The sequence below is a fragment of the Ornithodoros turicata genome, unplaced genomic scaffold (genome assembly GCF_037126465.1).
Source record: "Ornithodoros turicata isolate Travis unplaced genomic scaffold, ASM3712646v1 ctg00000829.1, whole genome shotgun sequence".
In the NCBI taxonomy this organism is placed as follows: Eukaryota; Metazoa; Arthropoda; class Arachnida; order Ixodida; family Argasidae; genus Ornithodoros; species Ornithodoros turicata.
In genome coordinates, this window is record NW_026999402.1 from 93,761 (window position 1) to 110,236 (window position 16,476).

The 16,476-nt window shown below is 49.8% G+C and overlaps 1 long non-coding RNA gene across 1 annotated transcript; it reads left to right on the forward strand.

Annotated features, from left to right (window-relative positions):
- The first annotated feature begins 3,324 nt into the window (after window positions 1-3,324).
- Window positions 3,325-4,540, forward strand: LOC135375119 (uncharacterized). Its single transcript, XR_010417162.1, has 3 exons — window positions 3,325-3,453; window positions 3,952-4,256; window positions 4,356-4,540. It is a non-coding gene; the product is annotated as an uncharacterized LOC135375119 (long non-coding RNA).
- The last annotated feature ends 11,936 nt before the right edge of the window (window positions 4,541-16,476 follow it).

Here is a 16,476-nt window from a genome sequence, read left to right on the forward strand (position 1 = left end):
TTGATGGCCATCGATTAATATTTTTGCCTTTTATGGTGCAACTGATGAAGCGGTCGACAAAGGCAGAATGCAGCAGATGTGACAGCTAACAAGCCAGCGAAACAGCAGAGAGCTACCACCAACGAGACAGCTAATATACGCGCGCTCACGCCGCAGCGCGCAGAACAAAAGAAAAAAATGGGAGGAAAAATCAGCCAAACAGGACGTCTGTGTGCTATTCTGCAAAGAAAAAATAAAAATACAATACGTAAAAACACAAGAAAAGAATCAGGAAATAAAGGATAAAGTATAACAACCAGGAGGCCATAGATTAAAGGCAAAGATGACTTCGAAAAAAAAAAAAACAAGAAAAAGAACGTTAATCCGTCGAGGGTGAGACTGGGGCACTGAGAATGGGGCACTGGGGGAATGAGATGGCAAGACTTGTGTTCACAGGCCGTTCCAGAGACGTGTATCACTCAACAAAGCCAAAACTGCATTGGTCACAGACCACCGTATGGGATGCCGCAATGGGCCGAGCAGAGTGGCCAGAGAAATGTCTGTGCACTGCAGCTCGAGTTGCCGTCGTCTGGGCGTGGCTCAAGGAGTGTCGAATCTGGGACCAGTCGAGGAGAAGATGTTAAATATCAGCTTCATCAGCGCAAGAGGGGCACTTGGGCGAGTGGAGATGAACGCCCATTTTACAGAGAAGCAGAGGTGTCCTGGCGACATTAGGACGTAGTCGGTGAGCTTTCAAGGGGGGGGGGGGGGTATGCTTGGTGAAGGTTGCACTTAAGGAATTTTAAACACGGAAAGAATCGTGGAACAATGATGACATCTCTGCAGAGCTTTCCCGTTTTATTTGTACATGTTACTACGTTAGAACGCAGTACATTAGAATATACAGATTCATTATGAACGGCATTTCAACATTAAGATGCATAATCACACGACGAACAAAGACTAGCACCTTGTCTCACGAAGCTCAATGAATACCTAGCGCACAGATTGTACAAATGCATGGTACGATCATCTGCATGACTGTGGTCCTACAGTCCAAGTTTGACAGTACAGGATGTAGTTCGCTGCACCGGACTCTCTACCAGAACGTGTTGGTGGCCGAGCCGGGTGGGGTCACCTGAGAAATTTTAGGGGGGGGTGTTGCAAAAATGCAGAGGGGGTGTACACCCCCCTGGGGGGGGTGTAGGGAAATCCCTGGTTCCAAGTGGCTCCGGTGACGGCGCATGTGACCAGCAGGATGTAGGCTTTTGGAGACTGCGTACTGGTCACGAACAGAAGTCCGGCGAAATCGAGGCCCACTATGGTGAAAGGTTCTGGAGGAGTGATTCGCTCCCGGGGTAAAGGAGCCATTGCGGCCGTCAAGACATGTTGTTGATTCTTGCGACAAGTTAAACAAGACTGTAGAACGTGTTCCGTTGTTTGCCGACAAAGTAGCACCCAATAGCTTTGTCGGATCTCGACAATAGTGTCTTGTACGCCTCCATGCATCAGGCGTTGGTGCATGCTGAGTATCAAGAGGGTTGTGAATCGGTGTTTGCGGTTGAGAAGCCCCTCAGAGGTGAGGGGTCCCGAGAAAGACGGGCAGCTGTGCCTGGCATTACGACCGAACCTTTCCCACCAGGCGGTGACACGTAAGACGGTCGACAGCGTACTATGGGCGGACAGAACAATCCAGGTGTCCAAGGTGGAGGCCGCAAGAGCTAACACGGGAAGCTCGGCAGCAGTCGTGCTGCAAGACGTTCGTAGGGAGTGCGTGCGAGGAGATGAGGTCGGCAAAGTCGCGACAGGCCTTGGCGTCATCGGATGCTACGTACAAAAAAAAAGAAAAAAGCTATGTACAAACCTCACCACCACATCACTCAATAGTTAAAGTTGTGGTGGTTCCGTCCGACCACCCTGATGGCGTTTGTGCCGATGCAGAGTGGTCGACAGTGAGCTGAGGTATCATGTTTTCCTCAGTGTCTTCCTTCCAACAAGCGCTTCTTACTTCGTCGTCTCCAAGAGCGAAAATCAGTAGAGAGGCAATGCAACAGATGGTGTATACTGCTGCGAGGACCAGGTCGTCCTCGGTGATCGCCAGACTGGCGAAAAACACCGTGGCCGCGAGGCTCAGCCACCGGAGGATAATCTTTAGGAAGGGCATGCCTGCAAAATGAAACGTGTTGTTGTCACTGACGTGAAAATGCGAATAACGTATAGAGCTCAGGTGGACTTACCTCGTAAGAAAGTGAAAAACCTTGATCATTTTGATTACACATCCTCGTCTATGGCAACTCTGCAGTTCGTCATTTCGACGCACGGCGTCCTCAGTATCTAGAGAATATATTTGCGGACTTGTACTTAACGTGTTGCAATTAATTGTGTAGAGCTAGCTGGACAGAACAGGTCTTCTTCTTCCCACGGAAAATGGCCATTAGCCACAAGAGAGATCGGCCAGGGCTATGATGATGTCTATAACTGAGGGTCCGTGCTGAGCGGCTGCCAGGAATTCTGCTGCTGCTTCTTCTTCGTCCAAGAAGATGATGGCCGTGAGCCACTAAGGGAGATTGCCCAGGACAAAAGGGGCGAAAGAATTTTGTCTGTGCCTATGTCTGTGCAGTAATGGTAGGGACTAAGGCCAGGTCGATCCACAAGTACCTTATGAATTAACTGGGGCCCGCTCGTTTATTCTTCTTCTTCTCCCCAGGAAGATGGCCGCGATCCTCAAGGGAGATTGGGCAGGGCTAATTCATTATGACATGAGTGTGATAGTGACACTAATGGCTTTTCCCCAGGGCGTCAGTCGTGACGTTGCCCACATACGTGAGGCCGACAACGGCAAGCCCTTTCACCACCACCACACTAATGGCTAGAACCGGTTGGAGCCGGCAACGAATGAAATGAGATTATCTGCGATGACGGGATTCCATTTTCTGTTATGGGACGCACCGAACGAGAGTAATGCGCTGCTGAGCGAGGCGTGCTGAACCTTAGCAGTGGAAGTGTGAGGGACTGCAGGCGAAGGCGGCGGGAGGTACTACAGTCAAGAACGAAATGTTGGAGGGTTTCGTCGTGACCGCATTCAGGTTTATTCTTCGTCCTTCGACGTGTCACACGACGGTGACACGTTCTGTCCTATCCTGGCCACCAAGGGCGCTACAACAGCGCTACTGTTAGTCTATTAATTTTTGCGTAATTGTACAAACATTTTTATAGATTTTACCAAGGTTACTTGCACAGGTACAGGGAACAATCGATGTCAATTTGACCTCATCTAAATGTGTCACAAGCGAACCGGCCTCCACGTGGCGCCCTCTGGAAACTGCAAACGAGCCGGTTAACGGTTCGCACGCGACGATTTCTTCTGGTCTCAGTTTACTGTCGTCTCAGTCTTCTGGAATCAGTCTTAGGTTACTATAGCCATGAAGAATAGAAGTTGATTAAATGGCACCCGTAGCTGTTCCAGTGACTCAGGTATTGTTGAGCTGTCTTGCGTCTGTTATGTCTTATTGCCTCTGCTACTGCTTAGCTCTGTTTGTTCCTTTATCGCAGCTGCTGTTCTTCCTTCGCTTTAGCTGCTGTATAGTCGTGCTCGTTCAGCTTCACAAGTCGAGCCTCTTTTTTAGGCGCCTCCTAATGGCCAGACCCCCTTTGGCATACACGGCACTACATGTATGACAAAGGAGTGACCATTAAGAGGAGCCTAAAAAGGAGGCTCGACCTGGCAACCATATTGAGCGTTTTTCATTGGCTGCTGTTTTCTATGCGGGCCGCCAGGATTTCGTGACAATTTTTTTCCCACAAATTACGTCAATTTTATTCCGTAAGTGTACATTCTGTTGCAATTATCTTGCAAGTCACCTCTGTAGCAGCCGACGGAAATGGACGACGAGCGCTGCCATGGACGTTTCATCCCGACGCGTATCTCGCGCATGATTTTTAATTGAGCGCGCGTATCATTCATTCTTTCAGTTGTGGCCTGGCTTCCACATTAAACACGACCCGGACGTGATGTTCGTGCTCTTCAGGAGACGAGCTGGCCACAAGCAAGTCGTCAATGTATGCGAAGACGAAGGGGAGGCCCCTGATGACGCTGTCTATAAGACGTTGAAACGTTTCGGCCGCGTTGCGGAGACCAAATGGCATCCGCGGAAATTCGTACAGCCCACATGGAGCATTCGCCACTCCTCAATGAGTGGGTTTTCAGATTCTGCAGTATCCCGGACCCAAGGAAAGCGGAGAAGGTTTCTGTCCGCACGACGGATGACCACTTGCAGGTAGGCCTTTCGGATGTCAGCAGTGACAACAAAGGTGCTACAACGAAGTAGGAGCAGCAGATGCAGAAGATCGGCGTTTAACTTTGTCCCTTTCATTAGGTAGGAATTCAGAGATGGCTGCTCCGGGAGACGGGATGACTCGTCGCAAACCGCGCGGAGCTTGGTTGTAACGGCTTCTTTCCGAATAACGGCGTGGTGGGGCATATAGTAGACATGCTAGTGTTCATCGACGTTGTTCACCACCCTCTGAGTAAATACTGAAAAATACTCGTAAATACTGCGTAAATACTCACTGGAATACTCTCTGATAACCGTGTCGTAGTCTTGTCGCAATTCCGGAGACGACCGAAAACCGCCGTTGAACTCTTTCTCGATTGTTGGCCTCCGGGGGAGGACCCTGCCCTTTGACCATGAGTGGCACGACGTAGCGGCCGTCGCACTTTCTAACTTGAGTAGAAAACGGAGTGGCGGCGAAGTTCTCTGCCTCTTCGGGGACTTGCGCGGTTATGCCCAATGCATCCAAATGCCACATTTCTGAAGGGTCCAAGGGCCTGAAGGGTCCAAGGTTGACATGGTATTGTTCTTCCGAAGAGAGGAAGAAAACAAACAACCTCAGACAGCGTTTCGTGAAGGCGAGGGTCGACGTGCTGGATGACCCATGCGAAAATAGTTTCAGCTGCGATGACGTCGCCGAGAAGGCGTTTCACTTGTCCTGTAACTTTCTTCCAGTAGTAGTCAGCGCCGATTAAGAGCCCAATCTCCGCAGTCCGACCGGAATCCGCTGATGCTAAACCCTGTGTTCCAAAAGATCGAGCGTTGTGGTGCCCAGCGGAGGGGTGACAACAGGACAAAGATAGGATACTCCCAACGCTTTCCACCTCAACGACGCTCTGGGGATCAAAAAGAGCTTCAAGACGAACCGCAGCACGCTGGCAATGAAACATATTTGGGGTGCGTTGACGCGAAAGAGAATACTGAGAGGTCTTCTTGGCCTTTGGTGTCACACTGTAGCTCTCGTAAGGGGTCCTGTCGGATGAAAGTCTGCTGGCTCCCAGTACCTAAGAGTATGCGCACTGGCTTCCTCCCCGCCAGGCCTGAGGCAATCACTTCTGCGGTCTGAAGACGATCGAGGCTCCGTTCCCGCGGCTATGAGGCTGGATGCGAGCGTTGCTGCGGTACGGTCACCCCAGGAGGGGTGGACTGGCGATGTCTGACACGTAGACGAAGAGGGAGACGAACTAGGTACGAAGTCTCGTCGCTGAATGTCGCAGAGGACCGAAAGCTGATGCCCGTGACAGCAAGCACCAGATAAACGTGCAGGTGAGCGACAGAGCCTTGAAAAATGTCCGGGTTTGCCGCAACGGAAACATCTTCTGCGGGATATGAGGATCCTCTTGTCGGAAGGCGACATGGAAATCGGACACGATGAGAGTGGATGGTCCGGAGACTCACACAAGGGACAGACACAAAGAGAGGAAGAAAACAAACAACCACAGAGAGCGTTTCGTGAAGGCGAGGGTCGACGTGCTGGATGACCAATCCGAAAATAGTTTAGACTGCGGTGACGCCGCCGGGAAGACGTTTGACTTGTCCTGTAGCTATCTTCTCTTGTCCCGTAACTGTCTTCCAGTAGTAGTCAGCGCCGATCAAGAGCCCAATCTCCGCAGTCCGACGAGGAATTAAACGAGAGGAACTGGACTGACGAGGGTCCTATACTGCTTGGATAGGAGTCTGGTTTGTGGCGGCTAAGGCCGAAGCTGTGGGAAGGCCATTGCTATCGCTGGATCCTCTGGGGCTCCATTAGGAAGCTGGCTCCGGTTGACGACTTAGGGAGACGTCTTCCGCGTCTCAACTTGCACCTTGAGAAACGAAAGTAACGCCTGAATACCTTCTGCCGGGGATCTTGCACCCTCTGGAGTAGCTGGGTTCTGGCTGCTTGGACTTGCTTCCACACTTTTCTGACGATGAAGAGTTCGCAAAGCGGTTCGGGAAGACAACGCGTGACGACACGGTACAGGACCACCGGATGCTGCTCCTTAGGAATGCGAAGGGCGTCCAAAGCCGTTATCCGGCCGGTGACTTCATCAAGCAAAAGTCGAAGCTGGCCGACATTTTCGGAACTGGCGACGGGACGAAGCGCGAGTAAACGATCAATACGCTGTGCCGCAAGTAAGTCGGGAAATTGACTCCGTCGAGTTCGGCCGTCAGAAGAAGCAAAAAAAAAAAAGAAAAAAAAGAAAAAAAAAGAAAAAGGCTATGTACAAAAAAAAAAAAAAACTATTTACAAACAACCCCACCGCATCACTCTATAGTTAAGGTTAGAGTGCCTCCGTCCGACCACCCTGATGGTGTGTGTGCTGATGCAGAGTGGTCAACAGTGAGCTGGGGTATCATGTTCTCTTCGGTCTCTCCTTTCCAACAAGCGCTTGCTACCTCGTCGTCCCCAAGAGCGAAGATGAGTAGCGAGGCGATGGCACAGACTGTGTACATCGCTGCGAGGACCAGGTCGTCCTCTGTTATCGCCAGGCAGGCGAAAAACACCGTGGCTGAAAGGCTCAACCACCGCAGAATAATCTTGTAGAGCGCCATGCCTGCAAAATGAAACATGCTGTTGTTACTGACGTTAAAATGCGAATAACGTATAGAGCTCAGGTGGACTTACCTCGTAAGAAAGTGAAAAACCTTGATCATTTTGGTTACACATCCTCGTTTATGGCAACTCTGCAGTTCGTCATTTCGACGCACGGCGTCCTCAGTATCTAGAGAATATATTTGCGGACTTGTACTTAACGTGTTGCAATTAATTGTGTAGAGCTAGCTGGACAGAACAGGTCTTCTTCTTCCCACGGAAAATGGCCATTAGCCACAAGAGAGATCGGCCAGGGCTATGATGATGTCTAACTGAGGGTCCGTGCTGAGCGGCTGCCAGGAATTCTGCTGCTTCTTCTTCTTCGTCCAAGAAGATGATGGCCGTGAGCCACTAAGGGAGATTGGCCAGGACAAAAGGGGCGAAAGAATTTTGTCTGTGTCTATGTCTGTGCAGTAATGGTAGGGACTAAGGCCAGGTCGATCCTACATGTAATGATGAACTACATGTAATTTCATACAGAGGAGACGGGAGTAGGGGAAAATGCAGAACAAACGCACCGTAATCTAAGCATGCCTTGTAGTTGTCCTTTTTAGGCTGGAGTTCACGCCATATATACACTAGCCAGAACATTAGCGACATAGAGACACATATCTGGCGATTAGCTAAGTACAGTCGTACTTGGTTAATGAGAAGATGTGATCAAAAAACACAGAAACACGGCATTAAAATGCGAATAAGCTACGCAGCTGAGATGCACTCACCTGTTACCCAAGTCGAAGAACAAAAGCAGAACCAAAAAGAGCGGAAGATCAAGAACAGGGAACGAACGACAGCGAACAAGAACAAATGCCTACCTTGCCCATCTTGCGTCGTACACATCCTCGTCCATAGTAATTCTGCAGTGAGTCACTTCGACGCACGACGTCGTCAATATCTAGAAAATATATTTACGGACTTGAACTTGACGCTTGCAAGTAATTGCACTATACTGGAGGTCCATTAATTTTTGCATAATTCTACAAACATTTTTATGGGTTTTATCAAAGTTGCCCGCACGGCGCAGGGAACAATTGATATCAAGGGAAGCAGTAACTCCCTGTTACGGAAATTTTCACAACTATTTTACCATTTGTTTTACAATTTTCACAATTTCCAATTTTTCTAATATGTTACAGAAAGTTAACTGCGCGGTATATGGAACAAACGATGTTAAGGGGAACAGTATTGTGCCTCCCCAGTGACAAAAAAAAAAAAAAGAAAAACAAGCAGTGTGGAATGGCAACGTATAAGTCTTCCCTGCCGCTGAAGAAAAGCAAAATGCAGTAATCTGCTACTAAGGCGCACAAGAATTATATTCTGGGACATGCGGGGTGTGCATGCTTGTGAAGTTTAGAACGACGGGCCGCCATGACAGCAGAATTTTCCTGAAAATGGCGGCGTAGCTTGGAACGGCGAAGTGAGGATTTCGTGACAATTTTTTTTTCAGAAACTACGTGAATTTTATTCCGTAAGTGTACATTCTGTTGCAATTATCTTGCAAGTCACCTCTGTAGCAGCCGACGGAAATGGACGACGAGCGCTGCCATGGACGTTTCATCCCGACGCGTATCTCGCGCATGATTTTTAATTGAGCGCGCGTATCATTCATTCTTTCAGTTCCACATTAAACACGACCCGGACGTGATGTTCGTGCTCTTCAGGAGACGAGCTGGCCACAAGCAAGTCGTCAATGTATGCGAAGACGAAGGGGAGGCCCCTGATGATGCTGTCTATAAGACGTTGAAACGTTTCGGCCGCGTTGCGGAGACCAAATGGCATCCGCGGAAATTCGTACAGCCCAAATGGAGCATTCGCCACTCCCCAATGAGTGGGTTTTCAGGTTCTGCAGAATCCCGGACCCAAGGAAAGCGGAGAAGGTTTCTGTCCGCACGACGGATGACCACTTGCAGGTAGCCCTTTCGGATGTCAGCAGTGACAACAAAGGTGCTACAACGAAGTAGCAGCAGCAGACGCAGAAGATCGGCGTTTAACTTTTTCCCTTTCATTAGGCAGGAATTCAGGGATGGCTGCTCCGGGAGACGGGATGACTCGTCGCAAACCACGCGGAGCTTGGTTGTAACGGCTTCTTTCCGAATAACGGCGTGGTGGGGCATATAGTAGACATGCTCGTGTTCATCGACGTTGTTCACCACCCTCTCTGAGTAAATACTGCAAAGTACTCGTAAATACTGCGTAAATACTCACTGGAATACTCTCTGATAACCGTGTCGTAGTCTTGTCGCAATTCCGGAGACGACCGAAAACGTCGCAGCTGCTGCGAGAGCCGTTGAACTCGCCGTTTCTCGATTGTTGGAGTCCGGGGTAAGACCCTGCCCTTTGACCATGAGTGGCACGACGTAGAAAAAAGGGATTGGCGGCGAAGTTCTCTGCCTCTTCGGGGACTTGCGCGGTTATGCCCAATGCATCCAAACGCCACATTTCTGAAGAGTCCAAGGGCCTGAAGGGTCAAAGGTTGACATGGTATACACCGTTTTCCAGCCATCCTCGCACCCAGCGGTTTCTCACCCAGCACACTCCAGCAAGGAGGAAAGCGATACCACGGAGGAAGCATACGACACGTGTGTTTTCCTTCTCTCTGGCTTGTGCGGTAAACAGTTTTCAACGTGCTCCCCCAGCTAGACGGCACTGCGGTTCAAATATGGCGGCGTCCACGGGAAAACGGTGTATTCTTCTTCCTAAGAGAGGAAGAAAACAAACAACCTCAGACAGCGTTTCGTGAAGGCGAGGGTCGACGTGCTGGATGACCCATCCGAAAATAGTTTCAGCTGCGATGACGTCGCCGGGAAGGCGTTTCACTTGTCCTGTAACTTTCTTCCAGTAGTAGTCAGCGCCGATTAAGAGCCCAGTCTCCGCAGTCCGACCGGAATCCGCTGATGCTAAACCCCTGCGTTCCGAAAGATCGAGCGTTGCGGTGCCCAGCGGAGGGGTGACAACAGGACAAAAATCGGATACTCCCAACGCTTTCCACCTCAACGACGCACTGGGGATCACAAAGAGCTTCAAGACGAACCGCAGCACGCTGGCAATGAAACATTTTTGGGGTGCGTTGACGCGAAAGAGAATACTGAGAGGTCTTCTTGGCCTTTGGTGTCACACCGTAGCTCTCGTTAGAAGTCCTGTCGGATGAAAGTCTGCTGGCTCCCAGTACCTAAGAGTATGCGCGCTGGCTTCCTCCCCGCCAGGCCTGAGGCAAACACTTCTGCGGTCTGAAGACGATCGAGGCTCCGTTCCCGCAGCTATGAGGCTGGATGCGAGCGTTGCTGCGGTACGGTCACCGCAGGAGGGGTGGACTGGCGATGTCTGACACATAGACGAAGAGGGAGACGAACTAGGTACGAAGTCTCGTCGCTGAATGTCGCAGAGGACCGAAAGGTGATGCCCGTGACAGCAAGCACAAGATAAACGTGCAGCTGAGCGACAGAGCCTTGAAAAATGTCCGGGTTTGCCGCAACGGAAACATCTTCTGCGGGATATGAGGATCTTCTTGTCGGAAGGCGACATGGAAACCGGACACGATGAGAGTGGAGGGTCCGGAGACTCACACAAGGGACAGGCACAAAGGGAGGAAGAAAACAAACAACCACAGAGAGCGTTTCGTGAAGGCGAGGGTCGACGTGCTGGATGACCAATCCGAAAATAGTTTAGACTGCGGTGACGTCGCCGGGAAGACGTTTGACTTGTCCTGTAGCTATCTTCTCTTGTCCTGTAACTGTCTTCCAGTAATAGTCAGCGCCGATCAAGAGCCCAATCTCTGCAGTCCGACGAGGAATTAAACGACGAGGAACTGGGCTGACGAGGGTCCTACACTGCTTGGATAGGAGTCTGGTTTGTGGCGGCTAAGGCCGAAGCTGTGGGAAGGCCATTGCTATCGCTGGATCCTCTGGGGCGCCACTAGGAAGCTGGCTCCGGTTGACGACTTAGGGAGACGTCTTCCGCGTCTCAACTTGCACCTTGAGAAACGAAATTAACGCCTGAATACCTTCTGCCGGGGATCTTGCACCCTCTGGAGTAGCTGGGTTCTGGCTGCTTGGACTTGCTTCCACACTTTTCTGATAAAGAGTTCGCAAAGCGGTTCGGGAAGACAACGCGTGACGACACAGTACAGGACCACCGGATACTGCTCCTTAGGAATGCGAAGGGCGTCCAAAGCCGTTATCCGGCCGGTGACTTCATCAAGCAAAAGTCGAAGCTGGCCGACATTTTCGGAACTGGCGACGGGACGAAGCGCGAGTAAACGATCAATACGCTGTGCCGCAAGTAAGTCGGGAAATTGACTCCGTCGAGTTCGGCCGTCAGAAGAAGCAAAAAAAAAAAAAAAAAAAATAAAAAAATAAAAAGGCTATGTACAAAAAAAAAAAACTATTTACAAATCACCCCACCGCATCACTCTATAGTTAAGGTTAGAGTGCTTCCGTCCGACCACCCTGATGGCGTGTGTGCTGACGCAGAGTGGTCAACAGTGAGCTGGGGTATCATGTTCTCTTCTGTCTCTCCTTTCCAACAAGCGCTTGTTACATCGTCGTCCCCAAGAGCGAAGATGAGTAGCGAGGCGATTGCACAGACGGTGTACATCGCTGCGAGGACCAGGTCGTCCTCTGTTATCGCCAGGCAGGCGAAAAACACCGTGGCTGAAAGGCTCAACCACCGCAGAATAATCTTGTAGAGTGCCATGCCTGCAAAATGAAACATGCTGTTGTCACTGACTGAACTACATGCAATGTCATACAGAGGAGACGGGAGTAGGGGAAAATGCAGAACAAACGCACGGTAATCTAAGCATGCCTTGTAGTTGTCCTTTTTAGGCTGGAGTTCACGCCATAGATACACTAGCCAGAACATTAGCGACATAGAGACACTTATCTGGCGATTAGCTAAGTACATTCGTACTTGGGTAATGAGAAGATGTGATCAAAAAACACAGAAACACGGCATTAAAATGCGAATAAGCTACGCAGCTGAGATGCACTCACCTGTTAACCAAGTCGAAGAACAAAAGCAGAACCAAAAAGAGCGGAAGATCAAGAACAGGGAACGAACGACAGGGAACAAGAACAAATGCCTACCTTGCCCATTTTGCGCCGTACACATCCTCGTCCATAATAATTCTGCAGTGCGTCATTTCGACGCATGTCGTCGTCAATTACAGACTTGTACTTGACGCGTTGCAACTAATTGCACTATACTGGAAGTCCACTAATTTTTGCGCAATTCTACAAACGTTTTTATGGATTTTACCAAAGTTGCCCGCACGGCGCAGGGAACAATCGATATCAAGGGAAACAGTAACTCCCTGTTACGGAAATTTTCGCAACTATTTTACCATTTGTTTTACCATTTTCGCAATGTCCAATTTTTCGAATATCTTACAGAAATTAACTGCGCGGCATATGGAACGAACGATGTTAAGGGGAACAGTATTGTGGCACCCCCGTGACAAAAAACGAAAAAATAAAAAGAAAAACAAGCAGTGTGGAATGGCAACGTATAAGTCTTCCCTGTAGAGGACGATGGTCTTCCTCTACATGAGCCCCGACCGGCGATGATGGTATGCCACGGAGAGGCGATGACGGTGGCCTATCTCCATGGCCGCGCCAGTGGAACTGAGAAGCGGGTGCTCCACGTGCGTGGCCATCGTTGTCGTCGTCGTCGTCGTCCAGCGTCCGCTACACTCCCTGCCGCTGAAGAAAAGCAAAATGCAGTAATCTGCTACGAAGGCACGCAAGAATTATATTCTGGGACTTGCGGGGTGTGCATGCATGTCAAGTTAGAACGACGGGTAGGAGTGGGGTATTGTGTGGAAGGGACATTCTTCTCGATGACAATACTCGGTCTCACACGGCCGTTGCGACTGTATGCATAAGTCATTCCTACAGGAACTCCGTATTGGACAATGTATGTGCGGGACTATGTATAGACTATGAGCTGAACTGCGTATGTATTGGAATGCGATCATTAGCCATGCAGACATCGGTCTCAGACGCCTCTTCCGCTGGGTTTTCGTGATCGCCGATGGTCCTCACGCCGTCCTTGGGGCGGATTTTTCGTAACACTTCAACCTCGACATAAGCCTTTCCCGCAAGAAGGAAGGGAGTTGCCTCAGGACAGAAGCCGCCGATATTTCGAACAGGGACTGTTCTTCTTCTGGGCCTGAAGAAGAACAGCCCAGAAGAAGAACAGTCTCTGTTCGAAATATCGGCGGCTTCTGTCCTGAGGCAACTCCCTTCCTACATTCTACCGGTTCGCTGGATTTCTACCCATCTTTCCCGCAAGAAGCTTGTCGACGGTACAACCACACTCACGGTTTCTGGATCGCCCGCGGGGCAGATACGTGAATACTGGCCTGCATCCCCATACGCTGCCGTCCTAGCCGACTTTCCTGACGTCAAAAAGCCTTACAACTTGCAAGTTTCTCCCAAGCACGGTGTGACACACCACACTCAAACCACCGAACCGCCGGTTGCATCACGACCGCGGCGACTTTTGCTTGAGCTTGGTCTCATTCGGCCTTCATCAGGTCAATGGTCTTCGCCCTTACACATGGTCCCCAAGAAGGATCCCGGCAACTGACGCCCTTGCGGGGACTACAGAGTCCTTAACGCCCACACCGTCCCGAACCAAGTTCCTTTACCATATATTCACGACTTTACCACTACCTTTTGCTTGTGCTACCCTGCTTAACAAGCTTGACCTTTGTTAAGGCGTACCATCAGATCTCTGTATAGCGCAATAAGACATACTGAAGACAGCCGTTAAAACGACCTTTTTATTATTTGAGTTCGCCCTTCGGCCTCCGGAACGCGGCGCATACCTTCCAGGGGTTTATTAGTGTAGTCATACGAGGTCTCCCCTTTGTTATTGACTGCTTGGACGACTTGCTTATTGCCAGCAAGTGTCCCAAAGACATGAGTCCCACCTCCGCCAGCTCTGTCAGCGTCATGACGAGCACGGCCTCGTGATCAACCCAGGCAAATGCATTTTTGGCGTCGCCTCGTTGGATTCTCGGCCACCAAGTCACTCCAAGCGGGATATCGCCAAGGTTAAGGCTGTGCAAGACTTTCCCGTGCCATCTTCGCTGCGCAAGCTCAGGGAATTCTCAGACCTGATAAACTTTCATCGCCGATGCATTCCATGCTGCGCTGCCCTGCTCAGATTTCTCACGGATTTGCTGCGCGTGCAAACGATGGCGGACGCCCCCTCCTCGCCCTCAGCTCCGAGGTCATGGACGCTTTCCTGAACGCCAAGTCTGCCGTCGTTGAAGCTACAATTCTTGTGCATCCCCTCCTATCGGCGCCCTCGCGTCTTATGGTCACTCTACCATCGGATGGGACCAGCTTGCCTTCTTCTCCCAGTGGCTTAAGCGATCTGAAGAGAAGTACAGCACCTTCAGACGAGAGTTCTTCGACATCTACACTGTCATCAAGTATTTCCAGCCTTACTGCGAGGGCAGGCAATTCCATGTTCTTACCGTTCTTAGGATCTTGCCACCTGCACGCATGTCTTCCTGCGCATGGACGCTGTCCGCAAGCCACTCTCCCTGCACTATATTGGCCCCTGCCCCATTTCGTCCAGCACTGACACGACGATCGCCATCGATGATCAACTTATGTATGAAACGAAGTCTACACTTCACCGCATAGCACGCTCCTAACCAGCCGTCATCCCGAGTGACAACGTTCTCGGCCCTGATTTGTTGAAAACGGGAAGCGGAGGAGCTACGGCGGTCCTTGATAGATGGCACCACTATTTGTTGTATTTTCCTTGCATGACGCGTTTCGCTGAAATGTTTAAAGCTACTGTAAAGCAGCACCGATCAAATGTCATTTAGTGTGGCTATTCGATAGTCCAAGCCACCAGAACAAAAACTGGGCAATTTTCATTCCAATCGACGGTGCAATTAATTAGAAAATTACAATTAAAGATTACGGACAACACTGTACTAGGTATTCGAAATATTATAAATTCGTATTCCTGACACCGGCATATCATGCTTGTCTACTGCTTTACAATACCTTTAAGGCTTAGTTTACGCAATATTCATAACATTACTTCCGTGTGCTGCACAGGCATTGGACAAGTTCAATTTGTGTGCCGCTGGAGACTGGACATAACTTTTCAGAAAATTTTCGCCTGTATATTGCAGCACATGTTCTGATGGACGGCACTGCTACACGGTGTAAGCGTCATTGCAACACAAGTGCCTCTATACGTATCTTGCGTAACAGTAAATCGCTTCTGTGCTTTATAGTGATATTCATATTTTATTTAACACCATGATTAAAAATAAACAAATCATTTCAGTTTCAACATGAAAGGGTACTTCCGTCCGTTGTCCGTGACGCATCACGCGTTTTCAAACGGGACCGCCGTGGGAAGCCACTGGGATGTTCGAGAAACTGACAAAATGGTGTCCATGGGACGTCTTTTGTGCCGTTAGACTCGTTCCGCAGGATGTCGCGAGATGCCGTTTAAGACCTCCGTGGGACCTCCATGGGATCGATTTGTTCTGTTGGGGTATAGTTCGTAGTTTCGGAGTGTTTGGTAACTGTTCCCCCAGAGATTCACGATCCAAATCACACGTGTACTTGCTTTCAAGATCTGGCTCTGACGACTTTTACAGCCCCATGCGTACTGTCAAAGATTTTTTCTTCTTCTTTTCTGCACTTGTAAAAGTGCAATAAACCTCTACCTGAGAAACGTCGTCATGACGGTGTTAGAGAGACTGAAACCAAAACAGATAGTAAGGGAAGGGCTGGCGTCCTTGAATGGATACTTGTTAGCTGCCTCTTATATAGGCCTCTTCCTGTTTGTAAACAAATAAAGTCATAGTGTTCGACAGCGCCACGAATTTGGTAGAGTTGAACTACGTTCAAAGCTGGTAGCTAACAAGGTCGCGCAGGAAAGCCACGGTCTGGAGGGGATTACGATGGTCTCTGAAAGGGACGGGACCTTCCGTCCTACTTTTCGTTCAATACCAGGCAGCGAAGAATAGACCTCTCCTTGTTCGTAAACAAATGACGACATAGTGTTCGACAGCGCCACGAATTCGGTAGGGTTGAACTACGCTTGAAGCCCTTGAAGCTACAGGCGAATAAAGTCTCACGAAAGCCATGGTCTTGAGGGGATTATGATGGCCCCCGAAAGGGACGTGACCCTTCAGTCCTACTTTTCTTTCAATAGGAGGCAGCGAACAAGTGTCAATTCGTAGAACCCATCCCTCCCTTTCAGATTTTTTTTTTGTTTCAGTCTGCCTGCCAACGTCATGATGACGAATCTCGGGTAGAGGTTTATTGCCCATCCGTGGAACCCAGCTCTTCCCTTTCGATCGGTTTCGGTCTGTCTATCAACTTCATGATGACGTTCGTCGGGTGGAGGTTTATGGAAAGAAAAGCAGGAACGAAGATCACGTTCCTTTCAGGGATTACCGTGATCCCTTCAAGACAGTGGTTTTCCGTCGCGACCCTGTTCGCCCAGGAGCATAGTTCGACTCTACCAAACTAGTGGCGCTGTCGAACACTATGACGTCATTTGTTTACAAACAGCTCTGAATTATGTAAGCTCTCGGCTTATTTC